At 53.0% G+C, this 19,139-nt stretch overlaps 1 long non-coding RNA gene across 1 annotated transcript; it reads right to left on the reverse strand.

Moving 5' to 3' along the window:
- Positions 1-16,407: 16,407 nt before the first annotated feature.
- Positions 16,408-17,808, reverse strand: LOC136305886 (uncharacterized). Its single transcript, XR_010725450.1, has 3 exons — positions 17,677-17,808; positions 17,335-17,554; positions 16,408-16,629 (listed from the first exon to the last, which is right to left on the reverse strand). It is a non-coding gene; the product is annotated as an uncharacterized lncRNA (long non-coding RNA).
- Between the last annotated feature and the right edge of the window lie 1,331 nt (positions 17,809-19,139).

The following is a 19,139-nucleotide window of genomic DNA, read 5'->3' on the forward strand; positions in this document are numbered from 1 at the left end:
AGCCTAATCCTGCCCATTCCACAGAACAGACATTTGGAGTACAACGACGATGGGAGCATGAAAACGCAGCATTAACAACTTCTTCATTGCAAAGAGTAAGCGCAATCCAAGTCTTGCTGTTTCCTTGGTAAGACCATAAGAAATGAGGCAGGGAAAGTGAATGTTTTGGGCTTGCAAGCCATTTTCCTTGAGCTGGGACATCTGCTGATTGCAAGGGTGTTGGGGGTTAGGTTTGTTCTTTTTTTCTCTAAAGAATTTTTTCCCCACAAGTTACCAAGGAGACCAAGTGTTGGATACTTGAGAGTACTTAACCGAAACAAAGAGGTGGACAAAAAGTGGAAGGGGGAGATAACGCAGGTAAAAGACAAAGCTTGAGGCAGCTGCGTGCTTTTCTTCTTCCGGCGTTCAGGGAGACGCGTGTCTGCCGCTCCTCGAGGATCTCAGCTGCCGCAAAGCACGCCGAGCGGAGAACGGCTGTTGCTGGCTGGAGGAGTTTCACTGTGGCCAAAGGGATCCAGTCCTGGGAAATCTACTATCACCGGTTCGACCTGAATCCTGAGTTTTTCTCTGCCACTCGCGGAAGCTGGGCCGCTTTCTGCCTCGCCTTCGGCTTCTTTGGCGCTGCTCCTCTTGCTGCAGCGTGACCCTGCACCCCCTTCGCTGCCGGGACATCCTGCCCCTGCCTGCCGGGACACCCTGCCATCCCAGCTACCAGCCCGGGACTTTTCCACTGTTTCAGCTTGGTGCTCTGAGGATCCTGCAGAGACACCGAAACCAAACTGCCCTGGGTTTTGTGAAACAAAGCCCTCAAGGTTCTTGGTACTGTTGTCGTTTGTCATTAATGCTGTAGTTGTTTGGTGGGGGGGGAGTTTTTTTTTTTGTTTGTGTTTGTTTGCTTTGTATTACATACTAGTAAAGAACTGCTATTCCTATTTCCCAAATTTTTGCCAAAGAGCCTCTGATTGTAATTTTACCTAGCAGATACCTGTCTTCCTAAACCAAGACAGATTTTGGCGCCCAAGTGTGGGGCTTGAGGGCACTGAGAAAAGAAAAGGGAAGAGAAATAGCAGTTCTTAACTAACCTAGTACTTTCTTTTGTGTGCGTTGGATATAAAAACCTCATTAGGCTGCATCATGTGGTCTAACTTAGCCTGGTTTGGGTGGCATGTGGTTGTGGCTGTATTCCTTCCATTTGCAGGCCCTTATCTAAACATGGGCCCTATAACTAAGGCTACTGTGACTGTCATCCAGTTTATTTTATGGCTTAATAAGGTGAAGAACTCATGGATTTTTAATTTCCTCTGGAAGGCAGGCACATGGATTCAGGGCTATCGTACACTAACTGTGTGTTTTTGGAGTTACTTTAACAATGGTACCTACTGTGAGGAAATGACACCGGGGGAAGTTTCTTTTTCCCAACCCTTTACCCATCTCTTTGGGTCTGCCCCACCAGTTTTTGAAAGGTTTAAATCCTCTCTGAATGCTAATGATATCATACAATGGCTGGTGCTGCTAATATGCGTATTCTATTTAGCATTCAGAGATAAGGGAAGACTGACCTGGATAACCACCCTGATACCTACCCCACAGAACAGGGATGATACCCCAGAGCCTGACTCTGCCCCACAGCCTGCCTCAGAAAGGACCCACCCGGATTTGGTTGAGGTTCTGGTAAAAGAGATGGATGAGATGGGCCAAATGCTGAAGGAGTACATTTCCCCAGCTCATGAAAAACCCTCCCCCTGCCCTGAGAAGGCAGAGACTGACGGTGCAGCAGTGGAACCCACAGACGTTACAACTGTCCAGGTTCCAGCTGAACCACAAGGGCAGCCACAGCCAGCAGCAGTCGCCCCTGTGGAAACAAGGAAGTGTAAAGTGAAATCGTCAGATCCTGGTATTAAGGATAAGAAAGGAGGGTCCTCACAGTCCACAGAAGAGCCACAGGTTGAGATCATCACTGAGTCCCTGACATATGAAAGTCTACGTAATCTGCAAAAAGATATTGCACGACGAGGACGTGAGGCTTATACAGCCTGGCTACTTCGAGTCTGGGACCTTATGGGTACAGGTGTGCAACTGGATAGTGCTGAAGCAAGGAATTTGGGACCCTTGACCCAGGACTCAGGTATAAATCAGATATTTGTAAGAGAGCAAAGGCCCCTTCCCCTTTGGGAACGACTTCTAATGAGTGTGTGAGAGAGATTTGTCCACAGAGACAGAATGCAAGAGCACAACAATAGAATGCGATGGAAGACCCTTGAGGAAGGAATCCAACAGTTGAGAGAAGTGGCAGTATTGGAAGTACTTTTTGGGAGGACCGGACAGCATGATAATGACCCCGACAAGGTTAAATGCACAGGGCACATGTTGTGGAATCTGGCAACTCATGGACCATCCCAATACGCCACATTCATTGCAACAATTAATGCCGAGGATAACCGAGAGACAGTGGGTTCTGTTGCCAACAAGCTCAGAAATTATGAAAGTATGATCAGTGGCCCAATGCAGGCTCATGTCTCTGCGGTGGTGAAGGAACTCAAAGAGGAGATGAGGGAAATGAGAGAGGAGATGAGAAGGAACAGTTCCCATGTAGCATCGGTGCGAGTCACAGGCCCCAGAATCAGAGCCCAACATCCCCCAGGGAGAGAGAGAGGGTACACCCCTCGAGCTGACCTGTGGTTTTATTTGCGAGACCACGAGGAGGACATGGGAGCGTGGCATGGGAAACCTACTTCTGTCCTGGCAGCACGGGTACGTGAGCTCAAGGAGAGAAACGCTAACAGAGGGAGTTCCACTAGAATGAAGGTAGCCTCAGCCTCCCATGAGCAAGCTGCCAGGTATTATGGAGGTGGGAATGCTGTGTCAGATTCCCTCGAAGGAACCTCTACCATGTATGTCCAAGAAGGGAATAATAACCAGTGCTAGAGGGGCCCTGCCTCTAGCCAGGAAGAGGCACGGGAAAATCGGGTTTTTTGGACTGTGTGGATTCGATGGCCTGGCACATCAGAGCCACAAAAATATGAAGCTTTGGTAGATACTGGGTCGCAGTGTACTCTAATGCCATTGGGACATGTGGGGGCAGAACCGATTTCCATTGCCGGGGTGACGGGGGGATCACAGGAATTGACTCTGGTTGAAGCCGAGGTGAGCCTGACCGGGAAGGAGTGGCAGAAACTTCCGATTGTGACCGGCCCAGAGGCTCCATGTATTCTGGGCATAGACTTCCTCAGGAATGGATATTATAAAGACCCTAAAGGACTCAGATGGGCTTTTGGAATAGCTGCTGTGGAGACAGAGAACATTAAGCAGTTGAACACCTTGCCGGGACTATCAGAGAACCCATCTGCAGTGGGACTCCTGAAGGTAGAAGAACAACAAGTACCTGTTGCCACCTCGACAGTGCACCGTCGGCAGTATCGGACAAATCGGGACGCCGTGATCCCCATTCACAAGATGATCCGTGAGCTGGAGAGCCAAGGGGTGGTCAGCAAAACCCACTCACCCTTCAACAGCCCCATCTGGCCTGTGCGCAAGTCTGATGGAGAATGGAGACTGACTGTGGACTATCGTGCATTAAATGAAGTAACTCCACCGCTGAGCGCTGCTGTGCCGGACATGCTGGAACTTCAGTACGAGCTGGAGTCCAAGGCAGCGAGGTGGTATGCCACTATTGACATTGCCAATGCATTTTTCTCCATTCCTCTGGCTGCAGAATGCAGGCCTCAGTTTGCTTTCACCTGGAGGGGTGTGCAGTACACCTGGAACCGGCTGCCCCAGGGGTGGAAACACAGCCCCACCATCTGCCATGGGCTGATCCAGGCTGCACTGGAGAAGGGTGAGGCTCCAGAACATCTACAGTACATCGATGACATCATTGTGTGGGGAAAGACTGCAGCTGAAGTGTTCGAGAAAGGAGAGAGGATCATCCAGATTTTGCTGAAAGCCGGGTTTGCCATCAAGAAGAGCAAAGTCAAGGGACCTGCCAGAGAGATCCAGTTCCTGGGAGTAAAGTGGCAAGATGGACGGCGGCAGATCCCCACTGAGGTCATTGATAAGATCACAGCAATGTCTCCACCAACCAGCAAAAAGGAAACACAAGCTTTCCTAGGAGCCATAGGTTTTTGGAGGATGCACATTCCTGAGTACAGTCAGATCGTGAGCCCTCTCTACCTAGTTACCCGCAAGAAGAACAATTTCCACTGGGGCCCTGAACAGCAACAAGCCTTTGCCCAGATCAAGCAGGAGATTGCTCATGCAGTAGCCCTTGGCCCAGTCAGGACGGGACCAGATGTGAAGAATGTGCTTTATTCTGCAGCCGGGAACAACGGTTTGTCCTGAAGCCTTTGGCAGAAGGTGCCAGGGGAGACCCGAGGCCGACCACTGGGTTTTTGGAGTCGAAGTTACAGAGGATCTGAAGCCAACTACACTCCCACAGAGAAGGAGATCTTGGCCGCCTATGATGGAGTTCAAGCCGCCCCAGAAGTGATTGGCACAGAAGCACAACTCCTCTTGGCACCCCGACTACCAGTGCTGGGGTGGATGTTTAAAGGAAAGGCTCCCTCCACGCACCATGCCACTGATGCCACATGGAGCAAATGGACTGCCCTCATCACACAGCGTGCCCGTATTGGAAACCCAAATCGCCCTGGGATTTTGGAGATAATTACAAACTGGCCGGAAGGAGAAAACTTCGGTCTCAAGGACGAAGAGGAGCAGGAACAAGTGACACGAGCTGAAGAAACTCCTCCGTACAACCAACTGCCAGCAGAAGAAACACACTACGCTCTTTTCACTGATGGTTCCTGTCGCATCGTGGGAATGAACCGTAAGTGGAAAGCAGCCGTATGGAGCCCCACATGACAGGTTGCAGAAGCCACTGAAGGAGACGGGGGATCAAGTCAGCTTGCTGAACTCAAAGCTGTTCAATTAGCCCTTGACATTGCTGAAAGAGAGAAGTGGCCAAAGCTCTACCTCTACACTGATTCGTGGATGGTAGCCAATGCTCTGTGGGGCTGGCTGGAAAGGTGGAAAAAGGCCAACTGGCAGCGTAGAGGAAAACCAATCTGGGCTGCTGATGAATGGAAGGACGTTGCCACTCGTGTAGAGAAGCTGCCTGTGAAAGTCCGCCATGTAGATGCCCATGTTCCCAAGAGTCGGGCTAATGAGGAACACCAAAACAACAAGCAGGTAGATCAGGCTGCCAAGATAGAAGTGTCAAAGATAGATTTAGATTGGCAACACAAGGGAGAGTTGTTCCTAGCCCGATGGGCCCATGATGCCTCGGGTCATCAGGGCAGAGATGCCACCTATAAGTGGGCCCGAGACCGAGGGGTGGATTTAACCATGGACAGTATTTCTCAGGTTATCCATGACTGTGAGACATGTGCTGCAATCAAACAAGCCAAGCGGGTGAAGCCCTTATGGTATGGTGGGCGGTGGTCCAAATATAAATATGGGGAAGCCTGGCAGATTGACTACATCACCCTTCCCCAAACTCGCCAGGGCAAGCGTTATGTGCTAACCATAGTGGAAGCCACCACTGGATGGTTGGAGACCTACCCTGTGCCTCATGCTACTGCCCGGAACACCATCCTGGGCCTGGAAAAACAAGTCCTGTGGAGACATGGCACCCCTGAGAGAATCGAGTCGGACAATGGGACTCATTTCAAGAATAGTCTTATAAGCACCTGGGCTAGAGAACATGGCATTGAGTGGGTGTACCATATTCCTTATCATGCACCAGCAGCCGGGAATGTTGAACGGTGCAATGGCCTGCTTAAAACTACCTTGAAAGCACTGGGTGGGGGAACCTTTAAGAATTGGGATACTAATTTAGCAAAGGCCACCTGGTTGGTGAACACTCGAGGTTCCACCAACCGAGCAGGTCCTGCCCAATCTGAGCCCTTGCAAAAGACAGACGGAGATAAGGTTCCAGTGGTACACATGAGAGGTATGCTGGGAAAAACTGTTTGGACTAATCCTGCCTCCAGCAAAGACAATCCCATCCGTGGGGTTGTCTTCGCTCAGGGACCAGGTTGCACCTGGTGGGTGATGCAAAAGGATGGAGAGACCCGATGCATACCTCAAGGGGACCTTGTTTTGGGGTGAACTACCCATGACAATGTGGCTGTATCCATATTTGCATATATATATGTATTTTTAACAGTTAAAACTCAATGTAATATGTTGGTATGGGAAAAAAATTCGGGCTGGATAATGTTGGGGGTTAGGTTTGTTCCTTTTTTTTCTCTAAAGAATTTTTTCCCCACAAGTTACCAAGGAGACCAAGTGTTGGATACTGGAGAGTACTTAACCGAAACAAAGAGGTGGACAAAAGGTGGAAGGGGGAGATAACGCAGGTAAAAGACAAAGCTTGAGGCAGCTGCGTGCTTTTCTTCTTCCGGCGTTCGGGGAGACGCGTGTCTGCCGCTCCTCGAGGAGCTCAGCTGCCGCAAAGCACACCGAGCGGAGAACGGCTGTTGCTGGCTGGAGGAGTTTCACTGTGGCCAAAGGGATCCAGTCCTGGGAAATCTACTATCACCGGTTCGACCTGAATCCTGAGTTTTTCTCTGCCACTCGCAGAAGCTGGGCCGCTTTCTGCCTCGCCTTCGGCTTCTTCGGCGCTGCTCCTCTTGCTGCAGCGTGACCCTGCACCCCCTGCGCTGCCGGGACATCCTGCCCCTGCCTGCCGGGACACCCTGCCATCCCAGCGACCAGCCCGGGACTTTTCCACTGTTCCAGCTTGGTGCTCTGAGGATCCTGCAGGGACACCGAAACCAAACTGCCCTGGGTTTTGTGAAACAAAGCCCTCAAGGTTCCTGGTACTGTTGTCGTTTGTCATTAATGCTGTAGTTGTTTGGTGGGGGGGGAGTTTTTTTATTTTTGTGTTTGTTTGCTTTGTATTACATACTAGTAAAGAACTGCTATTCCTATTTCCCAAATTTTTGCCAAAGAGCCTCTGATTGTAATTTTACCTAGCAGATACCTGTCTTCCTAAACCAAGACACCAGGGCTCCTGCAGAGTGCGCTTTGCTTTGCTTTCATTCCTCCTGGAGGTAATTGGATCAATTATCTCTGACCCGAGCTGAGCTTGCTGTAAAGGGGCAGGAGGTTTGTGGAGCCCCAGGAATGGGGAATATTCCTGGGATACTCCAGGAAATGTTCCTGGGATGGCTCCAGGGAATCCTGGTGTGCCACAAAAAGCTCAGGAGCCTTTGACGTTTGTTTGGCTGCAGGGAGAGGAGTCCGTTAGAATCAAAAATGCTGCATTTGATGTAGAATATCCTGAATTTCATCGTTTCAATCTAAGCAGAACTCCCAGTCTTAAAGCTTGGTTTTAAAAGAGATTTTTGTGCAGTGGAGATCTCTTTGACGTGCCTGGAAAATTCTCATCTTCCCGAGGGACATTTTGGGTGAAAGTTCTGGATTCTGGAGGACAATGAGGGGACCCAAAGGAGCAGTTTGGGAGCTCCCTGTCCCCCTGAGCTGTCCTGGTCCTTTCTGGGCTCCTCGGGACCAGCCCTGAGGCTTTGATTGGACGCTTTCCTTGTGAATTTGGGGTGTTTTTTAAAGAAAACCTTTCGTTGGACACTGTCACTCGTGCTTTTTGGTTGTTGAGGGTTCTGATGTTGCCTTCGGAGGCTTTGGGAAGGGAACTTTATCCCAAAAAATCCTCCCTTTTCCAGGGACCTCTCACTAGAGGTCAGCACTGCCACGTTGCCGGCTCGGGAATGTTGGATGGTTGGGATTAAAACCACCGAGGCTGCAGCTGCTGGGGCTTGTTTGGGTGCCTGATGTGCACCAGCCTTGGTCCTGGCACGAGGTGTCCATCCTGGGGTGTCCATCCCTGGCAGTGTCCAAGGCCGGGCTGGACATTGGGGTTTGGAGCAACCTGGCGTGGTGGAAGGTGATTTTGAAGGTCCTTCCAGCCCAAACCAGTCTGTGATCCCATGGAATCGAGTCCAGTCTTTGGGAAAAGCACCTCAGTGCCTTCAATCAACTTCTCTTTGAATGTTTATTAATGGAAGGCAAAGCAAAGGGATGAGCTGGGAGGGAAAAAAGGGGAGGGGCATGGTCTGAGGGCTGAAGACATGGAGCTGTCAAAAGGGAGGAAGGGTTAAGGGAAAAGGGACGGACGGTGTAGCAAGGCAGGGAGAGGGTTGAAGGCACGGGAGCTTCCCACAGGCATCAGCTGCGTCAATCATCAGCTGTGCCTGGAGCTCCGGCTCCTCCGTCTCCAGGTGGTCTCATCTTCTGTGGCCCCTGAAGGTCTTCTAAGGCCACCGGTTCTTCTGAGCCAGCAGATGACTGCAGTTCTGTAACTCGCTCCTCGAACATCAGCTGGACAAAGAGGCTTATCTGGGAGGGGCTGTCGTCGTCTCTCAGGGCCTGAAGAGCTGGAAGAGACAGGCACAGAGCCCCGGTCAGAGCCCGGATGTGCGGGAGTCCAAGGAGACCCTCCTGCCAAGGGCCATCCGAGCCAGCTCCTGCCGTGGCCACCACAAGAGAGGAGAGAGAGGCCGACGGGATTCGCCGCAAGGTGCTAAACACGAATCGCCCCGCCCGCGTCCCCGAAATCTCTCCGTGTTCTGCGCACGCCAGCCCTTGTCCGCACAGGGAGCCAGGCCCTCCGCAGGCAGGACAGGGATTGCAGCCCCCTGCGCGAGCATTGCGGCTCCCCCCGGCAGCCCCGCTGAGAACCCGCTGCCCTCACTCACCCTCGCTGAGGGCCTGGAGCTCTTCCTTCTGCCTCCTCAGGCGCACCCCGGCGATCCCTGGGAACACAGAGCCTGTCAGGGCCCCAGCGGCACGGCGCCCTGCCAGCGGCGCTGCCAGCCCTGTGGCCACACGGCCTCCTGCCCCGGCAGGGCTCGGCCCGGGCCCTTGCCGCATCCTGCCGCCCAAGGGCACGGCCGCAGAGGGCGGCAGCAGCCCCGAGGGCAGGCGCGGCTCCACGGCGCCGGGCGCGGATGCCGCTGCCGGGACGGGGGCTGGGGCTGGGGCTGGGGCTGGGAGGGAGCCCGGGCTCGTGGCTCACCGATGAGCTTGATGGCCGCCTCTCGCAGGGGCTCCTGTGGGTGCTCCAGGTAGGGCAGGGCCAGGCGCAGGTGTTCGGCCGCTCGGCTCTTGTCGTCTGCCAGCTGGAGAGAACGGCAGGAGGGAGGGAAGGGTTGGCGCGGGCTCAGCCCCTCGGCCGGGCGCTCCCGGCGCCCAGCCCCAGCCTGCGCTGCCCGCACAGCCCCGAGGCCCGGCCAGCGGGCGCCGGGCTCCGGAGGGGGCGGAGGGCCGGGCGCTGCCCGGGGAGCCGCGGTGCCGCCCCGCCCCGCGGCCCCGCTGGGCCGGCGCTCCGTCGGCGCCCGACTCGGGGCACAGGAGCCTGGAGAAGAGCCCGCGCGGCCCCACGGAAGGGAGCGGCGTGTGGGGCGCAGGCCGGAGCCCCTGCGTGCGGCGCTGGGCAGGGGCCACGGCTGCCAGCCCCGCACACCGAGCCCCGCCGTCAGGGGGCTTCTCCAGAGGCCGTCCTTACCACGCACTCGGCGAACTTGAACAGCTTCTCCGTCTTCAGCACGTGCTGGAGGTCGCTCCTCTTCAGGAAGCCGGCCGCACAATGCAGCGTTTCCCGAGAGGCCTGGAGAGCAGCAGAGACGGGAGCTGGCAGCGCAGCCCAGCCCAGGGCACGGGCCCTGCGTCCCTGCGCCAGGGCCAGCAGGAGGCTGCGAGCCGGGAGAGGTGCCCGGGCAGGAGGCAGCCGAGCCCCCTGTCAGGGATGCACCGGCATCACACAACGCCTCACCTTGGCCACGCGCTCGTTCACCTCGTGGCAGTGCAAGTAGAGTGGGAGCAGGCTCTGGCTCACAACTGTGTTCAGTGGCTCTTTGCCCTCATCCGCTACCAAGCCCATCACCTTTTGGAAAAGCTGAATGGAGAGCAGCTGCACCTGGCTGTTGTCCTGAAGGAAAGGAAGGAGAAGAGGCCTCAGCACCAATTTCTCCAGCCCAGCCGGGCAAAAGCCTAAAAATCCCCAGGGCACAAAGTTTCTGGGCAGCAGCTAATGCCCGTGGCACGCAGAGCCTTACGTTTCCAAAGAGCCACAGGAGGAGGTCGGCTAGCTTCAGGGCAGTGGTCCTGCCGATCACGGAGTCTTTCCGCTGGCACACATTGGTGAGCGCAGAGAGGGACATGGCGACCACCTCTCCGTCGGCATCACCAAGCCGCTCCAGGAGGCTTGGAAGCAGGCTGCGTACACCTCCGGCCTGTATGGAACACAAGGCTGTGCTGGGAAGCCACCAACAGCTGCAGCGCCAACACCGCCCTGGCTCTGCTAGCCCACCCTGCCGCTGCTGGGCCCAGAGGCCAAAGGCCTGTCCCGAAGCACTCGAGCAGCTGGAGCAGGAGGCAGGAGAGCTGGGAGCAGCTGCCCCAGCTCCTGAAGCCCAGCCAGCCCAAGGGGCTGCTTTCCCCAGCGCAGCTTCAGCCGCTGCCCCCTTCTCACCATCGAGGGCTCCTCGCTGAGCCGCACAAGGCCTTTGAGCGCCAGGTGACGTCTCTGCCTGCACGTGCCCCGCAGGTGCCTTGACATCTCCTCCAGGACACGGCCTGCGCATTCCCTCAGGTCCAGGAACTTGATGACCTGAAAGGCACAGGGCAGTGACAGGTGACCCGAACAGCAGGAGCCCAGAAGCGCACAGGGCCGGGCCCAGGCAGCAGCAGCAGCAGCAGCACAGGGCTCGGGCACCGGCCCAGGCAGCTGCAGCTACGAGAGGGCAGAGGGCTGAGAGGCAGCTGAGCGAGGCAGCGCTGGCTCACCTCCACCAGGAATGCCAGGGAGGGCAGATCCCAGCGTGGCTCCTCCCTGCTTAGTGGCTGGAGTAGGTAGAAGCCAATGCGGGAACAGGTGTGGCCCAAGTGACGGCGCATCTCCCTGTCAGGGGGAAAAAGGCAGCAAGAGCCTGAGGTGGGGGGGACAGTCTTCTCCCAGGAGGTCTAACTCACAGGTCCGGTCTTTCCCCAGTATCCCTGGAGGGGGATGTGGGCGCTTTGGGAGGCGGCCCCTTCTGGGCACCCTCATCTGCCAGCCTTTTCCAGTCGGCTTGGCCGGCCCTCGGTGACGAGGCCCTCGAGGCCATGAGCACAGGGACTGTGTGGGGCACAGGGGACAAATGTGGGAGAGAAGGGGTTCTCACCTGGCCAGCAGACCCACGGCATAGTGCTGGGTGTCAGCACAGAGCAGCGTGTCCCAGCCACGCTTGCGCTCCATAGCCATCATCTCTGTGTTCCACCACATTTGGCTGAACAGAGCCTTCATGGCCTGCACTGCAAACCTGTGTGCAGAGCAAAACCCAGGTCACACGGCGAGCGCTGGCGCCGGCCACAAGGACATTGAAAAGACAGGAGGACTGGCACCTGTTGGGGTTGCTGGGAAGGCCGTGTTCCTCCTGGCACGCTCTCCAGAAGTCAGCAACTTCCACTGGCATCTCTTGTGTGGTGATGACAATGTGGAAGAGGAGAGCAACAAACAGACGGGCTGAATGAAGGAGCACTGCCCTGTGGCATTTGGGCACCTGGACAGTCAGCCACAGCCCCAGAGTTGCCTGCAAAAGAAGCAGCCCGAGACAGAGCTCAGTGCTAAGATGTCCGTGTGGCAGGGCCCGAGGGGAGACGCAGGGGGAGCGACGGGCCTGGAGCCCCCTGAGCCTGCCCTAAGCCAGTGCCTGAGGCAGGGAGAGGACAGAGAGCTGATGGAGAGGCGACCGGGGAGCGAGCAGAGGCCGGTTCCAGAAGCTCACCGCCAGGGCAAAAACGTCCTCGTCGTCGCCATCGGAGGTGGTCGTTGTATGCAGAGGCCAATCCTCCATCACGCGGATGAGTGCTGGCAGCACCTTCTCCGCTGTCACAGCCGATGAGCCTATGGCTCTCCACATGCTTGCAGCAGCTCTGTGGGATTGGAGCTCTGTGTCAGGGCCGTCTCAGTCACAGTAGCATGCCCTGTGCAGCTGTGGAGGCCCAGGTGACAGAGCCCTGGTGCCCTGAGGGGCAGGGAGGGAGCATGGCAGCAGGCTGGTGGAACAGAGGGGCCCAAGGGTCCTGGACCGCTCCGCCTGTCTGGCAGAGCCCATTGGACAGGCTCTGCAGGGCAATGGGCCCTAAAGGCTGCTGAGCCCTGAGCTCTCAGGGCAGGTGGGCCCCATACCTGTCACACGTTGGGGCACAGCGCAGGAGGGTCAGCACAACGTCAGCAGGTTGGTCTTCGGCCAGCCTCAGAAAGTCCAAGCGCATCCTGGCATCCAAAGTGACACAGGCTGCCAGTCTCTGGTGAAGGTCCTTCACCATGGCTGGCACCTGGAGGAGACATGGGGAAGACCTGGAGCGCTGTCCAAGGGAGCAGCTTTCCCCAAGAAGTGCTTCCCCTCCTGCCACACTCTCCTGGCCTCCAAGACTCAGGGTCTCTTTTGTGTTGGTGTTTCTGAAGGCCACGGACTCAGTCACTGCCATGTCCGTATTTGCTGCGTCATTGATTGCAGCATCCAAGCGCTGAGTCAAATCTGGGCTGACATTGGGCTCTGCCTGGAGCTCAGTCGGCCTGCGGTCAGGCTCAGCTGTTGCACGACTTCTGGTCATCCTACGCCGAATGGGCATGAGCCTCCGGAACATCTGCAGGAGAGCAAAGGACAGGGAAGAGAGACACGTTCCATGGAGTGCTCCAAGCGCGGAGCTCGGCCGAGCAGTGACAGCAGGCCCAGCCCAGGCGGGGATGGCTGCACGTACCTTCAGTGATCTGCGGAAGCGGCCACGGGTGGGCTTCTTCTCCTGTGTCTGCTCCATGGTTGCATCTGGCAAAGACCGAGCGTAGCCAGAGCTGAGGGGTTGCAGGAGCGGCCAGAGAGGCCAGCCCTGCTCTCCCCAGGCAGGGACAGCCCCGGGATGCCCCAGGGGATGGAGCACAGCTGCTGCAGGGGCAGCCTCGGCCCCTTTTCCATCCTGTCAGTGGGCGGAATGGGAACGGGGATGGGATGGGATGGGGCCAAGCTGTCCGCAGCCATCGACCTTGTGGCCCGGCTCTGCCACTCACCATCCTGCTGTGGCTGGAACTGCTCCAGCTCTTGAGGGGGTTGTGCTGGAGCATCTCCAGGGCTTGTATTTCTTCTCCTCCAGCAAACTGTGAAGAGGTCGCGAAATCTGCCCGCCATGTCAGTGTCTGGCCTCGAGGGCACCTTCAGACAGATGCCTCTGAGGAAACCAGGGAAAACCCTGAGGCAACAAGTTGTGCAGTTGTGCCTTGAAGGCACCTGCGGCAAAGAAGCCTCAGGAAGGCTGCAGGACAGCAAGTCCTGCACACTGGTCTTGAGGGCTCCTGCCACAACGACAGGAGACTCCTTGTGGTGCTTCAGGTCACCAGATCCTGTGGTCTGGCCGCGAGGGCACCGACCGCAGGGTTGGGAGATGCCTCGGGAAAGCTCCGAGTCACCAAGTCCCGCAGTCTGGCCGCGAGGTCAGCTGCAGGAGCAGCGCTTCGGAAAGGCTCCGGGTCGGGCACAAACGAGCGGGCTGTGTGGGAACTCCTCACAGCACCTCTCTGGCGCGTCCTGTCCCGTGGCGTGCTCCAAGCACTGTGGCGTGGCTGCGTTGTTGCCAGCACCTATGTCACCGCGTGTCACAAAGGCTCCTTGGACACCCTGTGCTGTTCCCTGCCACGGTGACCACGCTGCTGCACCGTGTCACAAAGGGCCCATGCACACCCTGCCACCTGCCCCGGCCCTGCCCCCGCTCCACCCAAAGTGGCCCAGGTCGGAAGGAATCCCTCAGCCCAAGTGTCTAAGAGAGCCCAACAGGACCTTGAATGATTTGATGGCTCGAGCCATCGGCAACCGCTGCCCTGCTCTGCGGGCTCAGGGCGGCAGAAGGAGCCCCCAGGGCTGCCGACGCAGCCACAGCGGGAAGGGCAAAATTTCCCCAAAATTCCTGAAATTTTCCCAAAAGTCTCCAAAATTTCCCCAAAATGTCCCAATTCCCAAAAATTCCTCAAATAATCTCCCCAAATCTATTAAAATTCCCCCAAATCTTCCAAATTTCCCCAAAAATCCCCAATTTTCCCTAAAATTTCCCCAAATTACCAAAAACCACCAAAATTCCCCCAAATTATCCCAAAATTCCCCAAATTTTCCCCCCAAATTCCTGATTTTTCCCCAAATTTTTCCCTAAATTTTCTCAATTTTGGACCCAAATTTTCCCAAATTTTCTGAAATTTTTCCCAAATTTCACCAGTTTTGACCCAAATTTCCCAAATTTTGGCCCAAATTTCCCAGAATTCCCTATTTTCCAAAAAAACCCTTTCCAAATTTCTCCATTTTTGACCCGAGTTTCCCAAATTTCCACCAAAATTTCCCAAAAGCTCCCAAAATCCTTTAAAACTTCCCATGTCCCCCCGAAATTTCCCAAATTTCCACCCAAATTTCTCCAATTTCCCCATTTTTTACCCAAATCTGAGGGATTTCCCCCCATTTCCTCACGTAGGGGGAGGGGCAGCTCCAGCTCCGGCGCCTCCTCTGCGGCAGGAGGGGAGGGGAGAGAAAAAGTCACAGAAATCGTCAAAATTGGCCCAAAATTGACCCAAAATGAACCAAAATGTACCAAAAATGATGAAAAGACACAAAGTCGTTCAAAATTGACCCAAAATTGACCCAAAATGGCCGAAAAATGACCCAAAAATATTCAAAAATGAGTCAAAATTGTCCAAAATTGACCCAAAAGGAGCCAAAACCACCCAAAATGATAAAAAAGATCAAAAATGTCAAAAATGTCCAAAATGTCCAAAATTTGGCCCAAAAGGAGCCAAAAATAAGCCAAAAATAAAATCAAAAAATTGACCAAAATTGACCCAAAAAAATGAGGAAAAAAAAGGTGAAATGCAATAGGCGAGCAGGGGCCGGCAGCCAGCACGGAGGGGCAGAACCCCGCAGCACCGCTCGGAGCCCCTGCCTACAGCAAGAGGCACTCGAGGGCAACAAGAAGAGTCTTGGTGGGGGCCAGAACAGTCTGCAGACAGTCCAGCTGCTTCTAGCCGAGTGTTCACACCCCTAAGTCACCCAGATGTCTGATCAATTATCCTTCTCTGTGCTGCCAAATTCAGGTCCCTTGTTTTGTGTACAACGCAAACAGTACCTGCAGTAAGACGGATTCTCCCCACACTCCTCTTTTTGATTAAAGTAGCTAAAGCATTGCTATTGTAAATGTACATTGACTCTTTTTTACATGGCAATAGGAAGTTCAAGTATTTAATAAAAACCTGAAGTATGTATTTACACGGTGATCTGATCAATTGATTTTGGTCAAAAGGTGATAGATACAGAAACTACACATTTACTGCTGGAATAAAGATATTTCAGATCCTGTACATTACTTATCCTGGAATTCAAATGTGAACATGATGTTGTGACTAAACCAAACCTTGTCACTCTTCCCCCATCACCCTCTCAGCCACTGAAGGACTAAGCAACAGTTTTCAGTTACTTTGACCAATTAATTCTTCACGACAGTAAAATCAAGGAGTCGCACAGATTTCTGTGCCACTTTCACAACAATAGATTAGAATCCCATTTAGATCTATTTCTTATTTCTTACCAATATTGGCACTAGTTAGTCTAGTCACAGCTAATGAGAAAGTTTCATTAGCTTCCAGCTGTCTTTGAAAACAGATGTAATCATCATGTGTGCATATACTTACATAGATTTACAATGGGCAGCTTAAATTCCTTCAATGCTGTTAGTGATGCAGAAGCCCAGAGAACTTTATTAACCAATTATCTGGTATCAAACTTCTTTTGATACGCATGTCTAAGGATCAAGGGTTTACAAGATTTGCTGAACTGACATTGGTTTCAACTAAATGAGCTCAAGAACTGAATCAGAACACTTTCAAATTCTCCTTAGTTTTACTGTTGTTTCACTCCTCTGGAATAAAGAAATTGACCAGTTGAATGTTAATCTAAAGCAAAAAATATGCAATATTACGGCCACCACTTAAAACCCAAACTTTTGTAATAAAGCATTATTCCATGCACATGTCAAAAATGCTTAATCAACCCAAAGATCAGAAATAATATGCAAGAAAGGAAATAAACATCTGAAAGCCCTTAAAGCTCAGTAACACTGGATATGTTCAATAGCAACTAAGACATAATTGGCTTTATTTTTTTTTCAAGCTCCATCATTAAGAGACTGATTAATTACACAGTGCAGAAATTAAAATCTCATGGCAACTCACTCCAAACAGTCTGCACTGCAAAGCATCTGTAATTCAAATAGAAGTTTCAGATAAATGTAGTGTGCAGTGAATTCCAGCAGTACCTCAGGCTCTGGGGTACTGGGCAGATGGAACCACACAGATGCCAAACCCTGCTGATCTCTCACACAAGTGAGCCTGTGTGGCCAAAGGCTTCTTTTGCAAAAACCCAGATGCTTGTGCTGGCAGGCAGAATGTAAAACACAGTGGTCTGTAGCACCTGCCTCTTCTGCATCTTCACATTGGTTAGTCCCCAGAAGTTTTAGTTATGTCTGCTTTATTCTCTGTTCCAGTTCATGCTTGTGTTTAATAAGCCGTTCTATTTCTGTTCCTAAAGTTTGCAGGTTTTCCTTCGTGGGAGGGGAAAAAATGATAAGATAAGTTATACAGGGAAATTAATCCATCAGCACAAAATGCACTAATAAGTCAAAATTAGTGTTTATGTCAGCAGGTTGATACTTTCAAGTATCCAGAACAAATGCAAATTATCAGAGTCAGAAAAAAACCAAACTCATTTCAATAAAAAACTCAAAGCTCTTGGCAAGTCCTTTTTTGCAGTTACCAGTACTCCACAGGATGCCCAGAAGGTAGAATGCTAGTTCCCCTAAGCATTTAAGGGAAATGATGATTACAGGAAGAGATCTCCAGCTTGTGCACAACCCTGCAGCCCAGCTGGCAGCCTGCACACCATTTTCCAGCCTGCCAGCTCTCCGTGGCAGCAGAGGTGCTGCCCCAGCAGCTCAGGAGGGCCAGGCAGGCAGAGCCCATGCTCCTGGTTCCACATGCCCAGGGGAGAGCATGGAGAGACCCTGCCCTGCTGAAGGCACAGGCACTCCAGGTCTTACCTCAAGCAGCAGCCCATTAGTGCAGCATACTCTGAGGGTACCAAACTGGAGGAACATGGCATCATGTCACGTAACTCCCCGGTTAACCTCAATGCTATCAGTGGCACCAAATCACAATGAGCTGACTTCTGAAAAGCCTTTCACAGCATGCAGTGAAGGAAGCATCTAAGAACCACAAGAATGTGCACAAGAACTGGCACAGCTACTCACTTTCAATGTAATATTCTTCAGGAATGTATCTTCTAACACAGCCTGAAGCTTCCTGTTTATCTCTAAGGAGAGCTCCAAGGTGAGCCCACTGTCTGCAGGGTGAGATGTATACAGAGATGCCATAATCCCACCACGCCTGCTCAAGTGAACTTTGTTGAAGTCAGAGGCCTCTGATGAGAGGGTTCCAGCCTCTTCCCTCAAAATATAGCTCTGAATAATTCTGGAGGATAAAAAAATAAAAAAACCAACATCATAGCATTGCAAGGCAGAGAAGAGTCTGATGCTGAAATAACTTTAGATTCCTGACATGAGTAATTTTACTTTCAAGCAGTACTGTATTACCAAAAAAAAGCAGTAAAAGTTTACTCCTGCAATTTCTATGCCAGAGGAAAACCTGGGATACCAGTAGTGATACAGGAAATGCTGGCAAATCAAGAGACTACAATGTGCAGCATTTACTTATTTAAAAGTATTCTGAAAAGATACTGGGACAAGAAAGATCTTTCTGGTAAAAAGTCTACTTTTCTTTGCTGAAGGACTCCAGACACGGAATCTTAAGCTTTCTACACATGAGAAAAAAATTACAAAGTCACTTCTCAAGAGTTTAGGAGGGGCTGGTTCAGCTCAGCCTTGCTGATAAAGCAATTTGGGTTTTCCCTCATCAATCTGTTTCATTAACTACAAATGCAGAATTGGAGAAGTTGTTGGATATTTTTGCATTTTTCTGCAGCTGGCGGCAGGAGACTTTGCTCAGACTGGGGGTTGGGGCTGTCCAGCCTGGAGAAGAGAAAGACCTGGGGAGATTTCATTGGGGCCTTCCAAGACCACAAGGGAGCCTGAAAGAGCTGCAGAGGGACCTTGGACAAGGACCTGGAGTGCCAGGACAAGGGGGAATGGCTTTAAACTACAGGAGGAGAGATTTAGATGGGATCTTGGGAAGGAATTCCTCCCTGGGAGGGTGGGGAGGGCTGGGCTGGAATTCCCAGAGCAGCTGTGGCTGCCCCTGGATCCCTGGGAGTGTCCAAGGCCAGCTTGGAGCCCCTGGGACAGTGGGAGGTGTCCCTGCCCGTGGCAGGGTGGGGCTTGAAGGTCCTTCCACCCCAAATTCCATGATTCCAACCCAAAGATAACCTGGATTGGAGGCAGCAGTGCCTGGGGGCTAAAGCACCTTCCCAGCTGTTATCAGAACAGGAGTTGCAGACATTTTATCCCTGGGTTTTCTTCATTGTCCCTCAGCTGGGAGGTGATGGGAACGACCAGCAGGAGCTTCCCCAGGCCCTGGGAGTGGGACACTGGGAAGGGGACACTGGGAGTGGGACACTTTGGGAACGGGATACTTTGGGAGTGAGACACTGGGAATGGGACACTGGGAGTAGGAGACTGGGAATGGGACTCTTTGGGATACTGTGGGAATGGGACACTTTGGGAATGAGACACTGGGAATGGGACATTTTGGGACAGTTTGGGAAGGGGACTCTTTGGGAGTGGGACGCTTTGGGAGTGGCACTTTTACAACCACTATTGGCTTTGTGGTTTATCCTGAGACAACAGACCCAACCATAAATTGTCACTTCAGGGCCAGCATTTAGTGCCAGCTCAGGGAAATGCAGGGTGGTTGTGGCAGGTATTAAACACCCCCAATAAATCCTGGAGGAGGATCCCAGGGTAACCATGCCTGCTTGCCAAATCTGTTTGCAGAGCGCACAAAAGCAATGAGGAAAACATTGCAACAGCACAAAGGTTTTCTCACAGCTCCACCACAGGCTTCTGCCTCAGCAAAGCTGATTGTTGGTGCTTTTCTTCCA

Source organism: Chamaea fasciata, unplaced genomic scaffold (genome assembly GCF_029207755.1).
Source record: "Chamaea fasciata isolate MVZ Bird 193981 ecotype frontalis unplaced genomic scaffold, bChaFas1.0.hap1 SCAF_747, whole genome shotgun sequence".
Lineage (NCBI taxonomy): Eukaryota > Metazoa > Chordata > Aves > Passeriformes > Sylviidae > Chamaea > Chamaea fasciata.